The following is a 24,573-nucleotide window of genomic DNA, read 5'->3' as shown; positions in this document are numbered from 1 at the left end:
TGAATATCGTTTTTATTTATTTTTGTAATGCTTGATTAATTTCGTTGGAAGGTATGTTTTTTGTCATACACAACAAAAATATATTACATGGCGTAGTGTTTTTTTTTTTTGTAGAGCAGCAATTTAGTATGGGATTTTATCAGAGTACAATTCTTTTTTTTTTTTTTTTTTTTCAAAGAACTTCATATTTTAGGGAGAAAAAATGAAGTCTAACGAGTAGGGTTATGGGTAGGAAAACAGAAGTGGAAAGTTATAGTCCATGGAGGATGGGGGGTTTCCAAAAAAATTTTTCTCAAGTGTTGAAATTTCATTTTTTTTATTTTAAACCACACGATAGAAAAAAAAATCGTAATGCCTATTGGGTCACCCCACCCACCCACCCAAAAAAAAAAGGAAAAGAAAAAATAATGAAAGTTTCAACACTTGCTTGAAAAAAAAAAAAAAAAAAAAAAAAAAAAAACGGGAATTAAAAAAATATGTAATTTCAGGTAACAATTTTCTTTTCATTTTTTTTTTTTAACTTTTAATTAACCTTACAAACCGTTCATATCTATATAACTATATATTCAACCACAAAGTAACTGCTAATAACTACTCTAAGGGAATCTTTAAAAAGTAGAGCTCAGCATTATTTCAACTTAATTTAGTATTACATAAAACTAATGTATTGTTAAAAACAAAACAGTAAGTTAATGCAAGTTGACCCATGCATGCTCAGGATCATCGCCCTTAACCAAGCGTTTTTGAAGAGGAGACTTTGTTGATTTGGTCATGCTGCATACCACAACACAGGAATGTTCATCATGAAACAGTAGTTCCAGAACCAATCTAAGACTGGCGAAGACACGCAGTAGCCCAGCTGAAGACATGGCCACACACCATCAAAGCTAACATTGAATCTAGCTGTGGTTCTTGGTGTTCACTAGTGGTCCCGTAACTAGCTACCCATAAATATCTTGATGGTTGTGGACCATTATGCATGGTTTGCATTCATTCGGGATGCTGTGTGTTTTAAGAGCAGAACTGGCTCAACCTATCCTGGGTGAATGCAGCCAAAGTCAAAAATACATACTGATCACAGAAAAAAAACCCCAACATTTTGTCTGAGTTTTAATATGGCTGAAATAAGCAAATAATGATGGACACAAAGGGGAAGGAATCCGTTGATAATGTTCATGTCGTGATAAGATTGATACGCGACTGCAAAATGATATTGGCAGGATTATGCATGCCTTATGCACTTGATACTGATTGGAAACCCGAAATCAACGAACCTGCTATTTCTCTGGAATTGTTCCATTGAATCGAAAGGTCTTAATAAAGGCAGAGCATGACAAACAGAGGAACAACAATTGTCATCCCTTATATGGACATATTCGGCAGCAACTACCATCCTGCAAGAGTTTTGCCACCATCAAAGGCTTCGGATGAACAACATCAGCATTTTTTCCACCCATATTGATGGAATCACTTTGTCAAAGACAACAATGGGGCTTTTCTGCCACCGAAAGAAGATCTCTTGACAAGGCTCTGAACTCTTCAGGAAGAAGTGGGTTACACTCCACTGGGCCTGAGCGAAGGCTACACAAGCAAATGACAAGCTTCACAAGTGTGGCTATGTATAGGACACTTGGTGTCCTTGCGGTACTGACATGCAGACCAACACAGATCTTTATCAAGCAAGTTGTGCTCTGATGCAGACCTGAGGGATGCCTTGGATACTGTGCAACAATGGATCTTAAGATGGAGCAAATCGCTATGATTATACACTCAACATCTCAAATAATTTAGCCATGTACAGTATGCCATATTTCGCATTAACTTCATAATGTGCTTGAATACATCAAACAATAGGAAGAAAGGTTATCCATCCTTAGAGTCTGGAATACTCACAGCATCTCAAATACTAAAAGTGGATGATGATATACCAACGATTATCTCTTGATAGAGAGGAAAGAAAAAAAGAAAAAAGACCTTTCCTCTCATGTGGAGTAAAATAGATAGGGACTTACTGAAAGAAACAATTTATTATTATTTTGAACTTTAGAAGAATCCTAAATAATGTTGCCGATATTAATTAAAAACAACTTATATTAGTAGAATTTCTTTTTAACAAAAAGAAATGTCGCAAAGGGACAGCTCAGACATAAATAAGGTCGGTTTTTAATGTGGCGAAAATCCAGCTCTAAAAAAAAACAAAAACAAAAAAAAAACAAAGAACACTAAATTTGGACAAAACTGAAAATTGTTTCAGCTGAAAGATTTCTTCTTCACTGCCTGAGGAAAAAACATATACTACACTTTGATTCGTGGCCTGAAAGTATATTGGGTGTAGGCAACATAGATGTAAACCCTTCTTTATTCTTAAAAAAATAAAATCCAAATAAAAAAAAAATAAGGGCTGGGATTATCTCCCTTGTGTCATGAATTATTAACAGAGTTAGTTCCCTTAATGTTTCATTTAAATACTAACCATGAGATGTTTTTAATATTTACGGTTCAACTTGCTATAACTTACAATTTCTTTTTTTTTTTTTTTTTTTTTTTTTTTTTAAATAACTTTACATATAATGGTTTTATGCGAAATTAAAGTGTTTTGCAAATAATGCCGAACAGTACTTTTTGAAGATTAACCTAAATAACTTATCAGATGAACCGGGGAATAGAAAAGGGAAATTAACAAAATGTCCAGTAATATCTGGCAGTTTTCTTTCTTTATTTTTTAAAATTTTTATCTCACAAATAGGGCCATTTTTTAGTTCATGTTGTGCATAATTCTGACAAAATAAAGGAAATAACTCGGGTTGATGGTTGTAGAAACAATCGAAGATTTTGGTTCTTATCCAAAATTCCCCCACCATATTAAAAAAAAAAAAAAAAAAAAAAAAACCTAAAGAAAAATAAGTATGATATGCGACGTATGTACCCGTAACGAAACTAAAATATCATATTTGAAAAATCACGTAAATTAATAAAGTAATTTTATTTTGAAATAAGAAAATCAAACTTTATGACTAACCTACAAACTACTGGCTCGCAATGCCATTTTGAAAACAGTCTCAAGGAACACGGGAGATAATCCCAAATAATTCAAACTTGTGAAATACTTTTTCAGCTTTGTAATGCTTATAAATTCCTATTTATTGCTTAAAAATATATATTAAAAAATTAAACCTGTAAGTTGAAATTTACCATCAAAATTTATTGTTCCACTGAATACCCCAAAAAACAATTTACTAAGTCCTTATTCTGCGGAGTTTCAAAGAATGCTATTCTTGCTCTCTCTATATATATATAGTATAAACTACTTAATCAATTTACATGATACAATATTTTCTTTCAGTCACGGGTACGTACATTATACAGACTTTTCTTAATTTTGGTTTTGTTTTTTTCGAATATGGGGGTGGGAGCGGGGATTCTGAACAAGCACCCAATATTAATATTTTCTTTCTCGTTTTTGTAAATAAAATGAGTTGTTTAAAAAAAATTTTTTTTTTTTTAATGTTTGAAATGAATTGTTGCAGAAATAAAATAGAAAACCAAACTCGAGATAAATTATCTCCCTGTATACAACATGAACTAAAAAAAAAAAAAAAAAGGGCCATAAATAGGAGGAAGAAATCCAAGATGAGTTTTCCCATACCATCCATTGAAATAAGATCCCCCCCCACCACCACCACATTGAGGTTTTAGTTTAAAACTAACCCTCAACGGTAAAAGTGCAAAATAGTTAACAGTCGAGAAATCTTTACACTAAAAGCAAAAACAAATAACAACAAATAGCTTACACTAAACGCAACAGAATTTAATTACCTACCGACCTGTATACTTTTTAACGAGCTGAAACTATTTTGAAGATTTTTCCTTTATTTAAAAAATTGATTTCTTTCAGACCCGTCTTTGCAACAGACATAAAAATTATATTTTCATTCACCATAATTTTTTTTAAGCATTGTTAAAAATAAAATTAATTACCCCACCACAAACACTTCTTTTTAATCTCTTGTCAGCATGAGCAATGCCCCCGCCACACACACACAAAGACACATAGTTAAGCAACATCTTGGTGGCCATTTTAGTTTGTATGTGCGAAGATAGACCAGCTAAAAAGAAAATTTACAACTGATTTTAGTAAAAAGTATACAGGTCGGTAGATAATTAGATTTTACTAGGTTTAGTATAAATTATTTGATTTTTTTTTTTTTTTTTTTTCAAGAGGGGGTTGTTTACGATTTCTCGACTTAACTATTCTGCATTCAGCAAAAAATGCTTTCCTGAAAGACTTGAAAACAATGAAATGGGTTTCTAAATGATATTGTTATTCAGAAGATGAGTGGAATTCCTTCGTTATATTATTAAACAAAAACTTAAAAAAAAACTTTCAGAAATCTTCCAATATAGTTAACAGCAAAGAAATCGAAAGGCAAAAATAAAATATATAACAAATAATTTTTCCTAAACGCTATAACATTTAATTTTCTACCGACATGTACCCTTTAAAAGTTCTGAAACTGTTTAATTTTTTTTTTTTTTTTTTTCAAAATAAGATTTCGTCAATAGTTCTACTTCAGAAATAGTAAAAAAAAAAAAAAAAAAAAAAGAAAAAAAAAGGTACTTATGCACTTATTGAACCGTGCTGAAATAAGGTTATTTAAAAAGCCATTCTTAACATGGGAGAGAAGGGTTTTTTGTAACTGTTTTGTATTTTCGCCTAACAATTTAATGAAAATGATATCGTAAAAGTTTAATTTAACTCGAAAATGCTATTTAAAAATAGCGCTGTCCAATAAGTGCATAAGCACAAAAAAAATAAAATAAATAAATATGGCTGCTTACAGATCTCGAAGATGAATGAAAGATGTAGGTAACCCGTGGTGGATATGATGGTTCTGCATCAGGATATAGCAGTGAAAGTGTCCCCGACTTGCTTCATCTCCGCTATAAATAAAATGGTTCGTCTTTGCGTGGCGTATAGTTTGAAAATTAAGGAAAATTTCAAAATCATAGGTTACTAGTGAGGATTGAACTCGCAACTTAAAATAAGAAATGATTATTGTGGGATCCAAATCATCACAGCAGCTACAAAACCGTGTTTAATTTTTTCCCCGAATAAGAATGGATCCAGAGCGATGCAATTTTGATCTGCGGTCGGCGAGATGTATAAACCCTACTGTTGAAAGGGATGAGTAATCAAGTGAACCAAATCTTATTTAAAAAAAAAAAAAAAAAAAAGAAAAGAAAAAACCCTTTCGAACAGTTTCAGAACATTACAAATATACAGTTTATCATCATCATATTCGGTTTAACGTCCATTTTACATGTTGGCATGTGTTGGACGGCTTTAAGAAATTGACTTCCACACTAACCTATTTCTGGCCGATTCTTTACTTATCCGACTTTCTCTCAAGTCTATCCTTATCACAACTATGTTACCCATGCCCCTCCCCATGAACAGAATCAACGGTTCTCCATCTACTAATCTTATAATTTTCATTCATTCTTTCAATGTCCCCAACTATTGGAAAATAGCTCTGATGCTTTGGGAAAGGCAAAGATTAAGGGAGTAAACCCTGATAAAAATTTGGTTTGGAGTCCCAATAGGTGGATAGTGAAACACTGCAACGCCTCTCCAGCAACTCCTTCAGCGGTGCTGGCTCTGACCGTATTGGCTCGCCTTTTTGTCAGATTTTGTCTGCTACACTGAGAGAGTGACTTTGGTAACTGGGTAAACTTAGGTCTCTTTATCTCTCACACAAGAGGCAACTTCAGTTTTGACTATATAGCTGCAGCAGACGCTGCAGTGCATTAGATGCAGAAAGCCATTGTCTTGCAAGACAGAAAGTTGCCTACATCGTTTTTCAATGTGCTCATATCACCAAAATCTATGCTGTCCAAATTACATCTTCCTTTGAAGTCATCAGAATTAAGTTCGTCTTTAAGACTCATATTACACATTCATTGTATCATTCTCATATAATTTCCCTCCATGCAATGCATATCCTCAACCATCAGCAGCCAGGTTTCATTTTGCTACATCATCATATTGCATGAACATACCTAATAATCTTCCTTTAGTAAACAGGAATAACTCTCTGCTGGTTAGTATTGACAAAAGTTCATTGAACATACCCCAACATCTACAATCACATTAGTACCTGATCCTCCTTGTTCGCCAATGTGCCCATACTATTAAAGTTTACTAACCTATCTCTGGCTTTATCTTTCTTTCTCTGAAGTCCATCCTTATAACTTTCCCTCGTGTTTTTCTTGGCATTCCTCTCTCAATTTATCTTGCTATCTCTACATTTACTAGCCCAAGAACTCTCACCATAATTTCAATGTGGCTATACTATCAGAGTCTCCTGTTCTGCACATATCTCCCTATAATATCATTGGCCAAGTTTTACTTCCATAAATCATTATACTGCATACACATGCCTGACAGACTCTACTTTTATTTGACTGTTGCGTTTGGTGAAAGTTGTTTTATTACTTTAATATATATATATATATATATATATATATATATATTATTTTTTTTTTTTTTTTTTTTTTTTTTTTTTTTTCGATTTCTCGGATGTTAATTACACTGGAAAATTACCAAACTTTCAAATATACTAATCTTTTACACACAGTAATCACACGCACACTTAGGGGGGAAAAAAAACTTTAAAAACAGATAATTTTTTTTTTTTTTTTTTTTTTTTTTTTTTTTTTTTACAAAGGTTGTGGTTTTTGTACCTTTTTAAACTACGTCATTTGTCAACAAAGGTGTTGTAACAAACTGGATAAAACCCGTTTTAAGTATTCATTAAAATGTCACACTAAATAAATACTAGATTTGCAATTTATTACCTCCCCTGTTCACAACAACAGGAAGGACATCCGGCAGTCAAAAATAAGTTCACAAATCCATGGTTGGCTCAAGATGAATAGCATATTCCAATGAAAAGTGAAGTTTAAAAAACAAAAACAAAAAAAAAAAACAAAAAAAAAACGTTCGTGTATGTTTACATATTGGGCATATGCACATACATAAAATACTAAAATCTATATTATATCAACTAATAATGTTTTCTTTTTTTTTTTTTTTTAGTATGTGGTATGAATTATTTGTGGAAAAAAAATGGAATCTAACTTTAACTATAAATTCTATATTTAACTACTCTCAGTTCATATATAGAATTCAACCTAAAAAAAAAAAAAAAAAAGCTTCATGAAACAAAAATGTCATATTCCAAAAGTCACGTAGATTGATCAAGTACTTTTATTTTTATAAAGAAAACTATTTTTTATCAATTTTTAAAGCTATTAATGTGAAATCGGTAGCATTACAAGGCTGATCTCGCAACTTTGAATTAGTGTGGATTTATTTGCCTTTGTTTTGTTCAAGATGGCGACGCGAGACTGCCCCTTCTTGCTTACTCATAAAATTTGATTTTCTTAGTTAAAAATAAAGCTGATTGATCAATTTATGTGATTTTTGGTATATGAATTCTTCGTCCTGTGACGGGTATGCAGATCATAAAATTTTTCTGTATTTTTTTTTTTTTTTTTTTAATATGGTTGAATTCTGAATATGAACCCTAATTTTTAACTATACTTTTATATAAATTAAAAACTATATATATTTTTTTTTCATTTTTTATCACTAACTAAATACTAATTTAATTATAATTAACTAAATACTCATTAATTATAATTAGCTAAAAGCTTTGATGATAATTTTTCGAGTTGTATGCTCAACCATAAAAGGAAAAAAAATAAGATTTGGTAAATTTCAGAGTAACACCTTCTGATGAACGACCCCACCCCCACCCCCTGCAAAAAGAATTTTTTTTTTTTGAATGAGATTCTAAAATTTGTTTTGTTTTTAGGTGATTACGTGTGAACATCCTGAAAAATTTGCTGAAAATTAAAAAAATAGGTTATTGAATTAAATTTAGCATAAAATGATCCTTCTTTTCCAGACCAGTCTTGCTTTTTAGGGGAAGAAAAAAAAAAAAAAAAACTCATTAAAACAACAGGCAGGATTTATCCGTGGCCTATACAAATAAGTTGTTTATGGGAGCCACGATTAATCACCTGTAGCTAAAAAAAAAAAAAAAAAAAAAAAAAAAAAAATTGTTCTAGAATGTTAAAAAAATGTAGAAACGCGAGATCATTTTAGGCAAATTTTAAATACAGACTTTACTTTGCATTCTAAATTAATTTTTTTTTTTCTTTCTGCTAAACTTTTATTTTGATGTTTGCATGTAATCGCCTAAAAAATGTAGAATCTGATTTTGGGGATAGGATGGAGTGTGATTTAACGGAGGGTGTTAATCTGCAGTAATACCTAAGGGTTAATGTACAGTTAAAACATTGTCACAAAATGTCAAATGCTCAACACCAAATTCACAAGAATTCTGTGAACAAGAATTGATGAAAATAAGGGGGGATATTAAAAAACCATTATTATTTTAACTTCTCAACAAAATCCTTATATATATATGTGTGTGTGTGTGTGTGTGTGTGTGTGTGCGTGTGTGTGTGGCCCGGCGTTGCCTGGGATATCTTTATACTAAAAGCTAGCAAGAAACATTAATAGTTAAGTAACTTATTGTTTTAGTAAGAGTTTTTCGTATGAGTTAAGTTTTTAAGGTGGTTATTTAAGAATGTCTATGTATTACAGCAATACTGAACCGGACCCCCCGCCCCCACCTTAAAAAAAAAAATAATTTACTGAAGTGTATTCAACTACAGCAAACAACATGGCACAACAATAACAAATGGGAACTGGCTAATCAGAATCAAAAGTTTGATTTCTCAGTTTAAATGCTATTTGGGTCCGACTTCTAAAATCCGGGCGTTACTTGTTATGTAATAGAATATTATATTATATAGAAAGGAAGATTAGGAGTGTAGTATTCAAAATATTAAATGGTTGTATTAGACAGGACATTATTTGTTTAATACTTATACAGTCAGTTACTTTTTTGAACGAAGAAAATTAGGAGGGCGACATTCAAAGTAATAAATGGTTGTTTTAATTGGAACATTATTTGTTTATTTATACAGTCAGTTATGCTTAAGAAAGATATTCGAAATAAATGGTTTATTTGTTATATTTATACAGTCAATTATGTTTTAAAAGAAAGGGGATATTCAAAATGATAAAGGGTTTATTATATTTATACAGTCAGTTACTTTTTTAGATAAGAAAATTAGGAGCAAGATAAATGGTTTGTTATATTTATACAGTCAGTTACTGGTTATACGAAAGGAAAATAAAGAGTACGATATTCAAATAATAATTGGGTATATTAATCAGGACATTATTTTTTATACTTATACAGTTAGTTTTTTTTTTTTTTAGATAAGAAAATTAGGAGCAAGATATTCCAAATAATAAATAGTTTGTTATATTTATACAGCCAGTTACTTTTGAAAAGAAAAGTGATATTCCAAATAATAAATGGTTCATTATATTTATACAGTCAGTTACTTTTTTTTTTTTTTTTAAAGAAAGGAGAATTAGAAGTACGATATTCAAATAATAAATAGTTGTATTAATCAGAACATTATTTGTTTTATACTTATAGAGTCAGTTACTTTTTTTTTTAATTTTTTTTAGGTACGAAAATTAGGAGCGGGATATTAAAAATATTAAATGGAAGGGAGGTTTCTTTTCGGAAAAATTTTTTTCTTTGCTTTAGGAAATAATTATAATCATAATAATAATACATATGTAATTAATTTCCTGGGGTATTATTTATTTATTTTTTTTTTAAGAGTGAGATATGTGACAGATTAGTAACATGTACCACGATACAATAGTAACATCAAAAACAGTATCACACCACTTGCTTTGGGTCTGAAACAACTTAAAAAAAAAAAAAAAGACCCGGATTTTTTAAAAAATTAAAAACAAGATAAAAAATCCCCCCCGCCCCACAAAATAAAAATAAATAATGGTTCTGTTGCAAAAAATGTAACATTTTCAATAATAAATTTGATATAATAGAATGAACAATATATATGCAAGAAATGGTTTACGTTCCATATATATATTTTTTTAAAAATGTTTTTTGTTTTAATGTTATTTAATTTTTTTTGTTTTCATTTTTAAGGTTTAATATTACTAACTATTTACTTACTACTGCTTAAACATCTAATCATGCACTATTTAAGGGTTCAGGCTGAGTTCGTTCATTATTTTATTTTTTATTATTATTACTTTCTGACCCTCTACCCTTTGTGTCATTCTAAAAATATATACATACTTTTTTTTTTTAATTTAATTTTTTTTTTTTAAGGAAGAGGTGGTTCACATTTACCAACCCAATTCCTAATGATTTTGTTATATGTATTTTTTCTTTTCTTTTTTTTTTTTTTTTTTTTTTCAAATTTAAAAAAAAAAACTTCACATCACTATTAAAACACATTTGCCCAAAATAAGCACTAAGCTGTGGCTCTGCAACATCTATAACTTTTGACTAAGCCATAAAATTTGGAAAGCTTTGTACGATTTCAGTTTAACATTTTGCCCAAAAACAGATGTGGTTAAATTATAATCCACTTGATTTGTACTGCATATTTGTAGGGTCTCTTGGACAGCCTGAATCTGTTTCACACTGCAGGCAGCCAAGAGTCAAACATATTCGATAATGAAGATATATACAAATATTGATTCCTCTTTTCATAGTAATAACAAAATGGAGTTAAAAATCCTATTAAAACAAGGCAAAATTATTTTGCTCCACTAAAATACCACTCAGATGTTTTAACACTGATCCGCCATTATTTTACTCTGAACTCGGCTCAAAAGTACATCGCTCTTAAAACGCATGAGGATACAAGGTGGCACCCCGGTCCATTGAGATGTTCAAGTGCAGAATATAAACGTACACTTAATGTATATTCGTCCATAAATAGCTTGAAGATCTTGATTTGATCACTGAACCACAATTACTGAACTCGGCTCAAAATATATCGGTCTTAAAACACATGAAGATAAAAGGTGACACCCCACTCCATTCAGATGTTCAAGTATGGAATATAAATACACACTGAATGTACATTCATCGTAAACGGCTTTAAGATCTTGATTTGAACACTGAGCCACCCATTACTTTATATTAAAGTCGGCTCAAAAGTACACTCTTAAAACGCATGGAGATACAGGGTGCCACTGACAGAATCCTTAATAAAATACACAATCCTTTCTGCAATCTAACCATATTCAGTACAGATAGACTTCAATGTATGATTGACTTGTCCACCAAATTAGTCGTAAATATCCAACAGTCTTTGTTATATCACTATTAAGTAGTATGCAAGGAACACTTTAGATGGTGCAATCTTGAATAGGCTTTACAATCACCGAATATCAATCCCTCAGATTTTTATCTGCGAGTTTATTTCAAAGATTAATGTCTATCAAAACAATACCCAGACTATTCCTGAACCGAAGAAGAACAGTCACAGTAGAAGATCAGGAGGGGGGAGTAAGAGTTATTGGCAATCTTTGCACATCGTTTCTAGGTGTGTCTATTATTGAACAGCGATAAAACAAAGACTGTTTGACATTCACAACTGAAACTTGGTGGACATGTCAGGAAGCAACCAAAGCTCCTATCTGTACAAAATTTGATTGGATTGCAGAACGGATTATGAATGTATGGAAGAGTGTAAATGCAGTAATGTTCCGGTGCATCTATATCTTAATACCATATTATCTTGTATGTACATACATGTGTCACGGTTTCCAGTATATGAATTATTCGATCCTATTTATTCAAAAAGGAGAATAGAAAGTGATAACATACTATGAACATTAACTTAGAATATAGATTCATTAATTTAATGTTCGTAGTATATTATTACCTTCTATCCTCCTTTTTAATAAACAGGCTCAATGTAAGAAAAAAATTTTAATTTAAAAAAATTATGCCACTTTTGAACCGCACATGAAACTAAAATATGCCTTCTTGGTCTTTTAGCTAGGATCCAACGGTAGTATCTGTTCTGTCTAAACATGATATAATGATATCATAGGATTTCCATTCGCGCCGGATGTCCATACAATGGAAATATGTCACGGACTAGTATAAGGATATTGGAGTAAACCGTAGTAACCAGATATAGTTTGACACTACATTAACCAGATTACTTAGATAAGTAGTTTTACAGTTTTAACAAAATGGCTACAATAATATTGCGGGGGGGGGGGGGTCTCCATTCATGCTTAACATCCACAGTATGCCCAGCAGCAATATATTAAATATGAAAGATGTCACTGTGGAGTTTCCACAGTTCCCACTAGTTATTTATAATTGTTTTATTAATCAACTGCACTCTAGTAGTTGAAAGAAATGCGATTAATATGAATGATTTGTTTAATCCAGTAGATGTATATATAGTAATGATGTTGACACACCGGTTCTCATTGGATCACCAGAGTTAAGCAATGTTGACCCTGGTCAGTATTAAATGGGTGACCATTTGAGAATTGCAGGTGTTGTATATGCTCTTTGCTTGTCTCAGCCGTCCTGGACCTCTATTTGCCACTGGACTCGAGCAGTGTCTATTCAGGAGAACCCTTACCTCATAATTACATACATAGCTAACCTTACAGGAGGTATTCAAGACTGGACAGAGGCTTTTTTTTTTATGATGTTATAGTATAATTAACTCTAAAGATCATGGCATGTACGTGGGAATCACAGCTACAGTTAAAGCTGTGCCAGGAAAGGAGTGTACCCAAATTAATGTGGATTGGGTGGGTCAAAGTTATTGGCAATTTTTGTACATCGTCTATTATTATTGTTGAGTTAGGATTGAATGGCGCTAAAACAAAGACTGTTAGACACTCCTGGCTGAAACTTGGTGGACAAGTCAAGCGTAGATAAATACACCTGCATTCAATATTGACAATAACAGCTCCTACTGATGAGACAATCACTAAAGTGGCCCTGTGTATTGATGAATAGTGATAAAAAACTGTTGGATATTCCTAAGTGAAGCTTGGTGGACAAGTCAGGCAAAGACTGAAGCATATTTGTACGAAATATGGTTGAATTGTTGAAAGGATTGTGAATTTTATTAATGTTTTTAATGATGGTCATATTTTATGGTGATAACGTTTTTTTTAATTGATTTTGCTGTGTGTAAGTGAGGTGACTCTGTAGTAAAACCAATTTTAAACAGTAAATTGTGTTTGCTTTTTTGTTAATTTTAACTCTGATCACCCACTAAACTCGGCTCAAAAGTACATTCTTAAAACATTTTTTTTTTTTTTTTTTGGTGTGTGTGGAGGTCACTCTGTAGTAGAACCAGTTTTAAACAGTAAACTATGTTTGCTTTTTAGTTATGCAGACACAGAGACCCTGATATATGTTAGCGTAACAAAGTAATTGTTTCCCTGCTTCATAGTAAATCTTAAATTTGATAGTATTAAAAAAAACATTTTTTTTAAATTATGTCTTTTAAATTAAAATATTTAATTAAAAATAAAATTTCAAATTATTTTTTAAGTTAAAAATTTTTTTTATTGAAATACTTTTTGATTATTTAAATTAAATTCTTTTCATTTTAATTTCGTTTTAATTAAATAAATTTATTATTCTTTTGATTAAAAAAATTATTTTAGAAAAGACTTTTTTGAAATGCAAAAAAAAAATAAAAAAACATTTTAATTAAAAAATTGTTCCTTGATTTTTAAGGTAAATCTATTTGCAACTTTAAATTAAAAAAGAAAATATGATAATACTTTGAAGATAATTCTCTTGATTATTTTTTCTTCGTGAGATAAATAAGATATTATTAGGAATGAATGAATGATTAACGATTTGTTCCCTTCATCGAAAATTTAAAAAGAAAAAAAAAAAAGGTAAAAAAAAAAAAAAATTCTTTCTTTTTTAAAGTTTTACGTAAAAACGCAAAAAAATTTCTTTTACTTATTTAAAAAACAAAAAAGGAGAAGGTAAAAAAAACACACTTCTGTTTTTGTTGAGGAAAAAAAAACAATAATAAAAAAAACAATTGAATATTTTATTTTCAAATGTTGCTAGGTCAAAATCGTGTGGATATATGCATTCTGCATAAACTGCACATATATACATATAAGTTGCATATGCATAATATATATATCAGCATTCTATTCAAAATTGCACACACATACACACAATATATGCTTTCTTTACAAGTAGCGCATATACACTGAACATACATTAACACCCGCACATACACACAGAATTTTTTTTTGTAGTTAATATAAACTAACCAAAATTGGGTTTTAACAGATCCGTCATTTTTGTTTCTGTACACACACACACATATATATATATATATACATATATATATATATATATATGAGTAATGTGATTGATAATTTAAAATTCAAATTCAAAATCTGTTTCATAAGAAGGAACACAAAGTTAATTTTGTTGTGTTCTTTCTTATGAAACGGATTTTTAATTTTAAATTAATTATATCATATAATTTTTTAAATTTTAATTTATCAATCACATTACTAAATATTAAAGTAGCTCTAGGATATTTGCCTATCGAGCTTATATATCTGCATTACAACGAGCACTGTTTTTTTCTTGTATTTTAATTAAATTAGTAATTTTACTATCACATTAAAATACACTGCTCTTTAGACTGCTGTTCTTACCCCCTTTAACTTTTATTTATATATATATATATATATATATATATATATATATATATATATTATAGGAGTATAAGAAAACTATAGCAATGCAGGGAACCAGCTGTTATATTGGTATGATGTATAAAAAAAATGAACAAATGAAAAAATAAGTCTTATTTGATTTGTTTTTTGCTATTTCTATCTTCGTATACTAATTTATTTTTAAAAGATAATCAAAATACAAATCAATAAACATAAACCAAAGGAAAGAGACCAAAGAATGTCTTCAAGACCCTGATAACATTTTTTTTTTTTATTATTGTTATCGGGGTCTTGAGGACATTCTTTGATATCTTTCTTTTTGAAAAAGAGATGTATTCTCGAAATATTAAAACCTCCACCATCCCGGTTATATCAAACAGTAAGTTCATGTTTACTGATTTATATTGTAATTATCTAAAAATAATAAATAAATGGATATACGAAGAAAAAATAACAAAAACAAATAAGACCTTTTTTCATTTGTCCATTTTTGTTCATATATTCCCTGCATGCTGTAAGCTTTTACTCCTCCATATGTATTTACCAGCAATGCTTTAAGCAAACTACCTTTCTCATTTATATATATTATATATATAATTTTATAATATACAGGTTTGGCTATAAGGCTCACCAAAGATAATTATTTAATCCTGTGCAATGCCTAAGACTTCTTGGGTATTTCTTGTATCTATGTGATGTACAGCATATTAATTTTTTATAGATTGATTATTCATCGATTATTATTCAAAATTTTATTTATTACATACCAATTATTTATTGATATAAATTTATAAAAAAAAACAAAAAAGTTTTCGATCTCAAAATTAAAAAGAAACTCTTAAAATATAGTATAGCCCCAACCAGTGTGTGTATGGAGGGGTGGGGGTTGATTCATACCTTTTCCACAAATCCGATCAAATTTGAACTAGGCATAGAACGCATTGGCCATCACCCCTAAAATCCAATCCTTCCTGTGGTATTGGGAATGGCATACAACATAGGGTTAGGCTAGCAGGGCTCAGTTGAAAATAATACTAACTGCAAACAGCTTGCACCTTTCTCAGGGTTGTTACTGTGTAAATATTGAAGATCCGATTCTGATCAGATCAGAAATTAGCATTGGATACCATGGAAAGAGACGGATTATCCAAGGATGTTTGGAATTTAATTAAAACGTGCAGAATTGGTCATAGCAAATGATAAGGATAACTTTCAAACATTTAAGGTGAATAAATTAAATAACGGAGAGAAATGATGGGACGCATGGAATGACGCAAATAATTAAAACAGAAATAGTGATAAAGAAGAGAGAGGGGAAGAGAACAAAAAGTTTATTATGACATCACAGTGTAGTCTGAGTTTGCGAAATTCTTTGACTTTGGAATCCTTATGAACATGATTTCCAACCACTGCCAAAGATAAGAGACTATATTTTTAATGATTTTTATAATAAATACTGACCCAATGGGTCCCGGTGGTAAATTAATCTATAAATCTTTGATTAGTAATATTTTATATTTATATGTAATTAATTAATTATCTTCGGTGAGACATATGACCAATCCTCAGTGCATAATAATATATATATACATACACACACAAAGATTATTGTTTCGTTTTTTAAGATTTTCTGTTGAAAAAATGTTTCCTCTTAAAGTCAAAAAGACATTAATTTTTTAAGTATTTGTAATCACAACAGTTTTTGGCTTTTTTTCGTTTTGTTTTGTCGAGGGTTGTAGATGTAAGTTGGTAGTAGAGGTATTTAAATGACAATAAAAATGAAAGGGATGTAGGATTGGAGAAATTTATTATTTTTCATTTTTTTTTAAACTTAATTTGAGGAAATTTGGCGTAGGGGAGCTGGGGGGAAATGGGACATTTTCTCATGCACAGATTGAAAAAAAATTCTTTAATAAAAAAAAAAAGTTTTTTATCAAAAAAAAAAAAAAAAAGTTTTGTTCTTGACCTCTTCACCTCTTGTTCCATTCTTCTGATTGTTTCACGGAACATCCCACCCTTCATTCAATGAAATTTTTAGGATCATTAATACGTAAATTTAAAAAAAAAAAAAAAAAAAAAAAAAAGTATAAATATATTAAAGAAAAAAAATAAATAAATAAGACACACTCACGCAAAGTTTGAGGATCTTCATGGCAAGGTTTACTTTATAGGCCAGGCCAGGCCCAATAAATTAGCAACCATCTTTCATGGAATTTTAATTAGAAAATTTTTTTCTTGTTCATAGTGGATAAAAAATTATTTTAAAATCAAAATGAAAATAAAATTTAAAAACCAAAAAAAACAAAAAAGTAAAACTGTAATTTTTCTGCTGCAAGGCTATCCCTATAAAAGGCCAACAGCTCTAACATTTGATGTCTTTTATTGAAGGCAAAATTTTCAGTCGGTCATCAGATGTCCTTTACACTTCATTCTCATTGCTTAGAGAAAATTTAATTTCGAAAGGGATTTCTACCGTAAGTTTATTCTAGCCGAGGTTCTGTATTATAAACTAGATTTGGATCACAAGTTTTTGAGTATAATGCAAAAAGTCAAAATTAAATTTTATTGACAACTATATTTTGCTGTTATTAGTAATAAAAAACATTAAATCATTTATTTTTTCGTTAACTTCTTATTTTATATCTTCCCTGGGCAACGCCAGGATACGGGCCTGGCTAGTATATCATAAATTACATTTGGATTACAAGTTTGTGAGTATACTTTAAAAAGTCACAATGGCATTTTGAGAATTATTTTTTTCGCTATTATTAAGAAAATTTCTTAAAATTTAAACTGTAATTCTTACCGTTTTTAATAAAGCTAAATTTGATAGTTTTACATATATATTTTTATTTTATTTATTTTTTTGTATTGACTCCTTGTTTATTCAAAAAAATATATATATAGATGCTGGAAAGCCTTCTTTCCTCGGACTGCTAAATTTTTGAATTTCCTCTCTGATTCCTGCTTTCCTAACTATACTAACCCACAACAGTTTGAATATAATGTGAATCTTGCTGCTCAACTCCCCACAGTAACCTGTAAGACATGATCCTAAATAGTAGCCCCTTACATTCCAAGTGGCAATATGCTTTGTTTAGGGGTACAAAATATTAAATTTGGATTATCACTCTTTTCATTTTTTTTTTGTTAAAACAAATAGCATTAAAAAATTCAATTTGTTAACAAAATGAAATATTTTTTCATAAAAAATATTAAGTTCTTTTTAAATAATTTGAGGAGTTAGAATTCCTTTTCAGAAAATATTTCTAGTAACAATGAAACATTACCATGGGAATGCTTCCCTGCAGGCTACAACATGAATTAAATTTTCTCAGAGCAATGATAGCGAAGTCTTAGCAGCTAAAAAGATATTTGCTGGCTGACTGGAGATCTTGTTTCCAATTAAAAAAATAATAAATAAAAATTCTAGATCTCTAGGTCTGTTATAGGGATAACCTTGATTTTCTGGTATTTAAACTAAACCTTGAAAGTTTATGTGGAAGCCAAATACATTTTTTTCTTTTTTTTTTTCACTAATAAAGTTTTGTTTTCTATTTTTAGTTTTTAAATGAGGGATTTAATAAAGAAATTTTAAATGCATTTTTGTGAGGCATTTTGGGTTTTTACTTTTTTTTTTTTTTTACAAGGAAAAGAAAAAGAAAACAACAACAATTTTATTTTTATTTGTTTTTTTATTTTTTTATCTTTATTTGCGGGGCAGGGTGAGGGGATTTTTACAATGTTTGAATGAAGTGGGGGGGGGTCAGGGTTGGGGGTTAGAATTTTAAACCAATTTTGTTTTCTCACAAACTTGAAAGCCCTGCCATTTAGTTCTGTACTCGTTTTTGAATAAGAGAAGAAAGTTAAAATGGGGGATAACTCTTGAATGGATTGGGTTCGAGAGGTTTGTATGCATGGTGGAGCCAATGCGCTTTTGTTTCGTTTTTTTTTTTTTTATCATTATTGACATAAGTATGAGTGATAGTGTCAAAAAGTAAATAAAAAAAAAAAAATCACATTTCAGTAAAATTAATCTTAACATTTATATTATCAATATTTTTTTCTATTTCTTTTGCGATAGTTCTGGGCTTTTGTCTACCTGACAGAATCAAAGTCTTGGTCCAAATGAAGGCTAGTTTTACAGGAGGTTATTGCGCAGGTCATCATTGGCCTTCTCTTATATATTGGGATCCTACGACAGTAAGTAGAGATTATATTTAAGTATGAATTTTGGCAAGGGGTCACATTTAGTACATGTCAGGATAACCTGGCGGCAAACAAATAAGTGTACAGCACAATCATATTGACGCACCAGTTCTCGTTAGATCACCAAAGTTAAGCAACGTTGAGCCTGGTTAGTACCAGACGGATGACCAATTTGGGAATTCCAGACGCTGTATGTGGGAGGATGTCGACACCTCTCTGCAAGAGTTGCAAAAACCTAACGCCGTCATCTCCCCTAACGGGGACATACATGCAACTGGGGACCGCTTGTGAATTTCATATTCCCATGGAACTTCCTCCTTTGGAGAAAGCCGATTAAATCTGCAGAAGGTTAGTGCCATTCCATTTCCAAACAGAAATGGACACAGTATAAGGGGCATGATTGAAGCAGGAGGGGGTGAGGTCAAAGTTAGCTTCCTAGTCAAAACTTGCTAGAAATACAGGTGTCGAATAATATTACATAAACTGAAGTCACGTGTTCAGAGGACAGAACAGAGTTTCTAGGCAATCGAGGGGCTGAGTTCGGAAGCTTGAGAGACAACATACATCTGAAAATGTAGAGAGAGTCTAAATGAATGTCATCACAATGTCTGCCATGTGATCTCTCAATCCCTAAGTTAGAAAAAAAAAAAAAAAAAAAGTAACCAGAATTAGAGTGGTCTCTCCCCTCTTGTAAACAATCCTTCTCTAAATAAAACCTTTTGAAAGCCAACAAATCTTCACTGTGTCTCCATGTATAGTCTATTGTTGTTTCGTTTCTTTTGAGGGAGATGAACTTGAATAATGAGATGAGGTAAAGACACCACAGAGAGGGGGGTATGTATTTTTGCCTGTGCACTATGTAGACTGATGTTGATGAACTGTTTTATTATATGTGAAACTTAGACACGCATACAACAATAGAAGAACATTTTAACCACTAGACGTCACACTGTTGATAAACACTGACAATAATGCTATACACCCACCAACTACATAACATCTCATCCCAAAAGCAATTCTTTTCTAAATAAAACCTTTGAAAGCCAACAAGCCACTGTGTTTCCTTGTATGAGTTTTAGTTGAATAGGTTAAACAGCCGATCAACAGCCACTAGACGATGCAACCACACAGGAAACGGCGAGTTATAAACGACAAAAAAAAAAAAATGAAAGACCAGCAACTGTGCATGTATGTAAAAAGACTGTTTTGTTAATCATTTCTTGATTGCTCACTGGCGATAACTCAAATGTGCACTGGGGGGGGGGGGCACATTTGGTGGAAATGACGATAAGGGACTTTTTTTTTTTGTTTAACTTTTTTGTTTATGAGAAAGTTACGCTGATCATTGGTTGCTGGTAAGACGCATAGGTGCATTGAATAATGACCTTCGTGAAAGCAGCTTTCACCCGGACCAAGCCTGTGATAGTATCAAGTGGAAACAAAACGCCAGTATTGTGCATCCTGCACAAACAAACGCAATAAAAAAAAAAAACAAAAAAAACACACGAATTGAAAAAAAAAAAAAGAATTTATTGATAATATAGGTTTTAATAATTAAATTGGATAAAATGTGATTTTTAATTTTTATTTTTTTTGAAATACTATCAATAAATCGAGAAAAAAAAAAATTAACAGATATAACATACTTTTCTTTTTTTCAAATGGGCTAAATAAAATCCACTATTTTAGGCTCCACGACAAAAAATATAACAATTAAACAGACCCCCAAAGCCAAAATTCAGTATAAAAATTAAACTTCCAGCTCTAAAATGAAAAAAAAAAAAAAATTTTTTTTTTTTGGCCCACAAATATTATGATTGTTGAAAATTTAAACACTTATTTTTTGCAAATTTCACATGCTTTTTTTTTTCTCTTCATTGCTATTTTTTGATTTTTAGGTTACTTTTGTTACTTTCTATAAGGTTAAAACCAGCAAGATATTTATTTTTACTTAATTTGAGATTAAATATAATATTTGAATTATCTGAATAATTCAATGTAATGTTCAGTGTTATTTTCACCACGTTTCAGGTGATGTAACCTCCAGTCTTCTTCAGATGTTATAAGTTGCCATATTTCTTTGACCTTCTTCAGGCGTATAAGTTGCCATGTTTGTTTACCAAACATGGCAACTTATGCGCCTGAAGAAGGTCAGAGGATACACTGACTGAAACGGTGTACAAATAACACTCAAGGTGAGAACATTAGTCCGATTATTCCAAATAATACAAATAATGATCCATTATCTAAAAAGTTTAGAACTTATGGGGATTGTGCACTAAAGTCAATAAAAAAAAAAAAGGGGGGGGGGTGTTAAAAAAAATCAAATATACAATAAGTAAATGTGACCATACACAATAAAAGTTACCTTTCTACCTACCTACCTCATTTTTTGTTTTGTTTTGCGTTTTTAAATAGTTTTAAATGCTCTTCATCCAGTTTTTTTCTTCCAAGAACAGCGAGATGGTTACAAATCTCAAGTATTCACTTTTTTACGAAAAGTTAGCCAACAAAGATGGAAAATGTCGGCAGCTATCTTAGGTTGGCTAACACCATATAAAAAGTGAATATTTGAGATGAAAAAAAAAAAAAAAGCAATTAAAACTACTTTAAAATACAAAAATAATATGAGCCAGGTAGGTGCAATATTAACTCTTAATGGCTATGTAAACGTTTATTTATTGTGTATTTGATTTTTTTTTCTTATTGGCTTAACAGCATAATTTCCAAATTATAAAATCTAAGCAATTTTTTAATGTATAATTGTGGAGATAATTATTAAATTTAGGAATATTTGCTATATTTGCACAGCATGAAATATATGCTCCAAGTTTGTCTAAATGCAGACACACACCCACACATATATATATACTGTGTGTGTCTGTATTTCGATAAAGCTGGGTATATACACACACAATAAAATGGAAAAAAAGTACAAACCACAAAATATAAAAACAAAATCATATATATCAATGTATAATATTGCAGAAGTTCAGATAAACATAGTACTTTTGGCTTCAAACTGGTAGAGCAGATCAAGGCGAAAGAAAAATACTGGGTTTTCTTGAGTTTTAATTATGAACCACTCCCTGGCTTTTTTTTTTTTTTTCAGCCATATTTGATCCTCCCAGCTTGAAGCCTCAGCTGCTCTCCCCAGCTTGAAACCTAAGGTGCCAGTTTGATCTGTCCTTCTATAATATTCTATATTATAAATAAAAATACTTATTACGCTCTTATTATTAAATAATTGAGCACTCTGTTGGATTTTTTTCTATCAAATGAAACCTAAAATATATATATATATTTCATATAAAAAAAAACTTTCCAACTGTTTTTTTTAAGGAATATACTTTTGTCTCTGATGAGTTGTTTGGTGGGCTTTCGATATTCAACGAAACACGTGTAAAACGTACTTCATAATAAAAACGAATAAAATATTATGAATGAGAATTAAATACATCTTCTGGTTTTGGAATGATAACTAACGATTATATATATATATATATATATATATATATGGGGCATGTACAAATCTTTTCTTCCATTTTATTGTTTATTTTTTAGAGAGGAAACAGTGGGCAATAAAAAAGGAGAGAGAAATAAAAAAAAAAAAAAAAATTAAAAAAACATTGCTTTGAGTAACTTATTTGTAAAGATTTAATTTTGGTAAACTTGAAAAAGGAAAAAAAAAATCAACAGGTTAATTGCGTCAACATTGATATATGATTTTTGATTTCATCCAGTTTTTTCTTCCAAGAACAGAGAGATGGTTGCAAATAACAGATTGAGAGAGAGAGAGAGAGAGAGAGAGAGAGAGAGAGAGAGAGAGAGAGACAAAAGCTTTCCTGTTATTAAATATTTAGTTTAATTAAACAATTTCTTTTCGTTTTTTTTGTTTTTTTTTTTTAATTTTAAATTTTAATCCAAAATGGCGGCTTAAAATGTATTTGCTTTCATCCATTTTGAAACATCATTCAACTCGAAGAAAACAAAAAAAATTATTTGAATCTGGAATCAATAACAATGCTTAATAGAGGATCGAAAACTCCTTCTCACAACTGGAGGAAACAAAGAAAAGTCTGACCAACTTTGGTTTTGTTTTTTTTTGGGTTTTTTTTCTAATATTTCTTATAAAAAACGCTAAGATGGCGTGAAATACAGATAATATTGAAGTAACAATTTTTTAAAAGAGCGTGTGCAGGTGCCATAAGGCTTTGAAAGACTTGCCCAAGATTTAAATGGCTGTTCTGTTTAGTATCAGGCTCTATCATCCACTATGTGTGGGATAAAAAAAAAGCAAATGAACCATGCCATACACCCAAAAATCTATTTTAAAAAAATGTTCTCTACATAATGTTTGGCACCAGACTTATTTGTTCAAAAAAATGAAAACAATAAAATAAAAATGGCCCCCTTAAGTTAAAAAAGGAGGTAAGTAAAAAAAAAAATCATTGATTGTACTTTTACATGTCAGATTAAAATTTACATTTCACAATTTTTTTTTTTTTTTTAAGTTGGGGTCAGGACAGGGGGGAGGGTTGTTTTAAAAATTTGGATTGAAGGTGCTGAAGAAGGGTGAGGGTATTGGAAAAAATAAATTGAGTGCAGATGTTGAGAGGTATGAGGATGGGTGGTGAGAGAGGGAGGGTGGAGAGGTAAATAGAATTATTTTTTTCTGAAGAACTGAGAAAAGATATTCTCTGCCCCTTCCCCCCCCTTTTTTTTTTAAACAATTTTTAATAATTATTCTTCTCAAATAAAATCTATGCTCTTTCTCAACCCTTCCTCTTTCACCACAAGCCTTTTTTTGTGGGCAGGAAATGATTTGTGTAAGCTCCAGATAGGCACACATCTAGGGTCAAGCTCTAATGAATTATGCACAGTCCAGATGAATAAGCCAAACATCTAGGCTCAAGTCCAGATGAATGAGACACACCAAGGCTCAGGTCCAGATGAATGAACCACACATCAAGGCTCAAGTCCAGCTGAATGAGCCACACATCTAGGCTGAAGTCCAGATGAATATGCCACACATCTAGGCTCAACAAAAAGCAAAATTCAGGCTCAAGTCCAGATGAATATGCCACACATCTAGGCTCAACAAAAACAAAATTCAGGCTCAAGTCCAGATGAATAAGCAACACATCTAGGTTCGAGTCCAGATGAATATGCCACACATCTAGGCTCAAGTCCAGATGAATATGCCACACATCTAGGCTCAAGTCCAGATGAATATGCCACACATCTAGGCTCAAGTCCAGATGAATATGCCACACATCTAGGCTCAACAAAAAGCAAAATTCAGGCTCAAGTCTAGATGAATAAGCAACACATCTAGGTTCAAGTCCAGATAAATTAAGTACACATTTAAGCTGAAGCTCAGCTGAATGAACCACACATCTAGGCTCACGCCCGGATGAATTTAATAAACAGATGAAACAGAAAATCCAGATCAAAACAGAGCATCCAGATCTGGTGAGAATCATTAAAGACAGATTTCAATAATTATATTGGATTCTGCCTGTACCAATTCTCGATAGATTTTCTTTGATCCAAAGTTTTACAAATATCTGCCGATGATGAAAGCTTAAATCAGCGATGATTGAAAAAAATATATATAAATACAGTAAGTATTAGTGGACTTCAAAAAAAATAAAAATAATGATAGGTTGGGGTTA

General features: G+C 30.9%; 1 protein-coding gene and 1 long non-coding RNA gene across 4 annotated transcripts in view; one reads left to right on the top strand and one right to left on the bottom strand.

The window, feature by feature from the left end:
- The window catches only part of LOC145255668 (RNA-binding protein Musashi homolog 2-like), a 709,158-nt gene that overhangs the window by 119,674 nt on the left and 564,911 nt on the right, over positions 1-24,573 (bottom strand). The window lies entirely within an intron of this gene.
- LOC145255669 (uncharacterized) lies at positions 23,979-24,150 on the top strand. Its single transcript, XR_013863887.1, has 2 exons — positions 23,979-24,045; positions 24,112-24,150. It is a non-coding gene; the product is annotated as an uncharacterized LOC145255669 (long non-coding RNA).

Source organism: Euprymna scolopes, chromosome 31 (assembly GCF_053919585.1).
Source record: "Euprymna scolopes isolate OS-2025 chromosome 31, ASM5391958v1, whole genome shotgun sequence".
Lineage (NCBI taxonomy): Eukaryota > Metazoa > Mollusca > Cephalopoda > Sepiida > Sepiolidae > Euprymna > Euprymna scolopes.
Note: the sequence above shows the minus strand (reverse complement) of the source record. Positions and strands in the feature narration are given on the sequence as shown.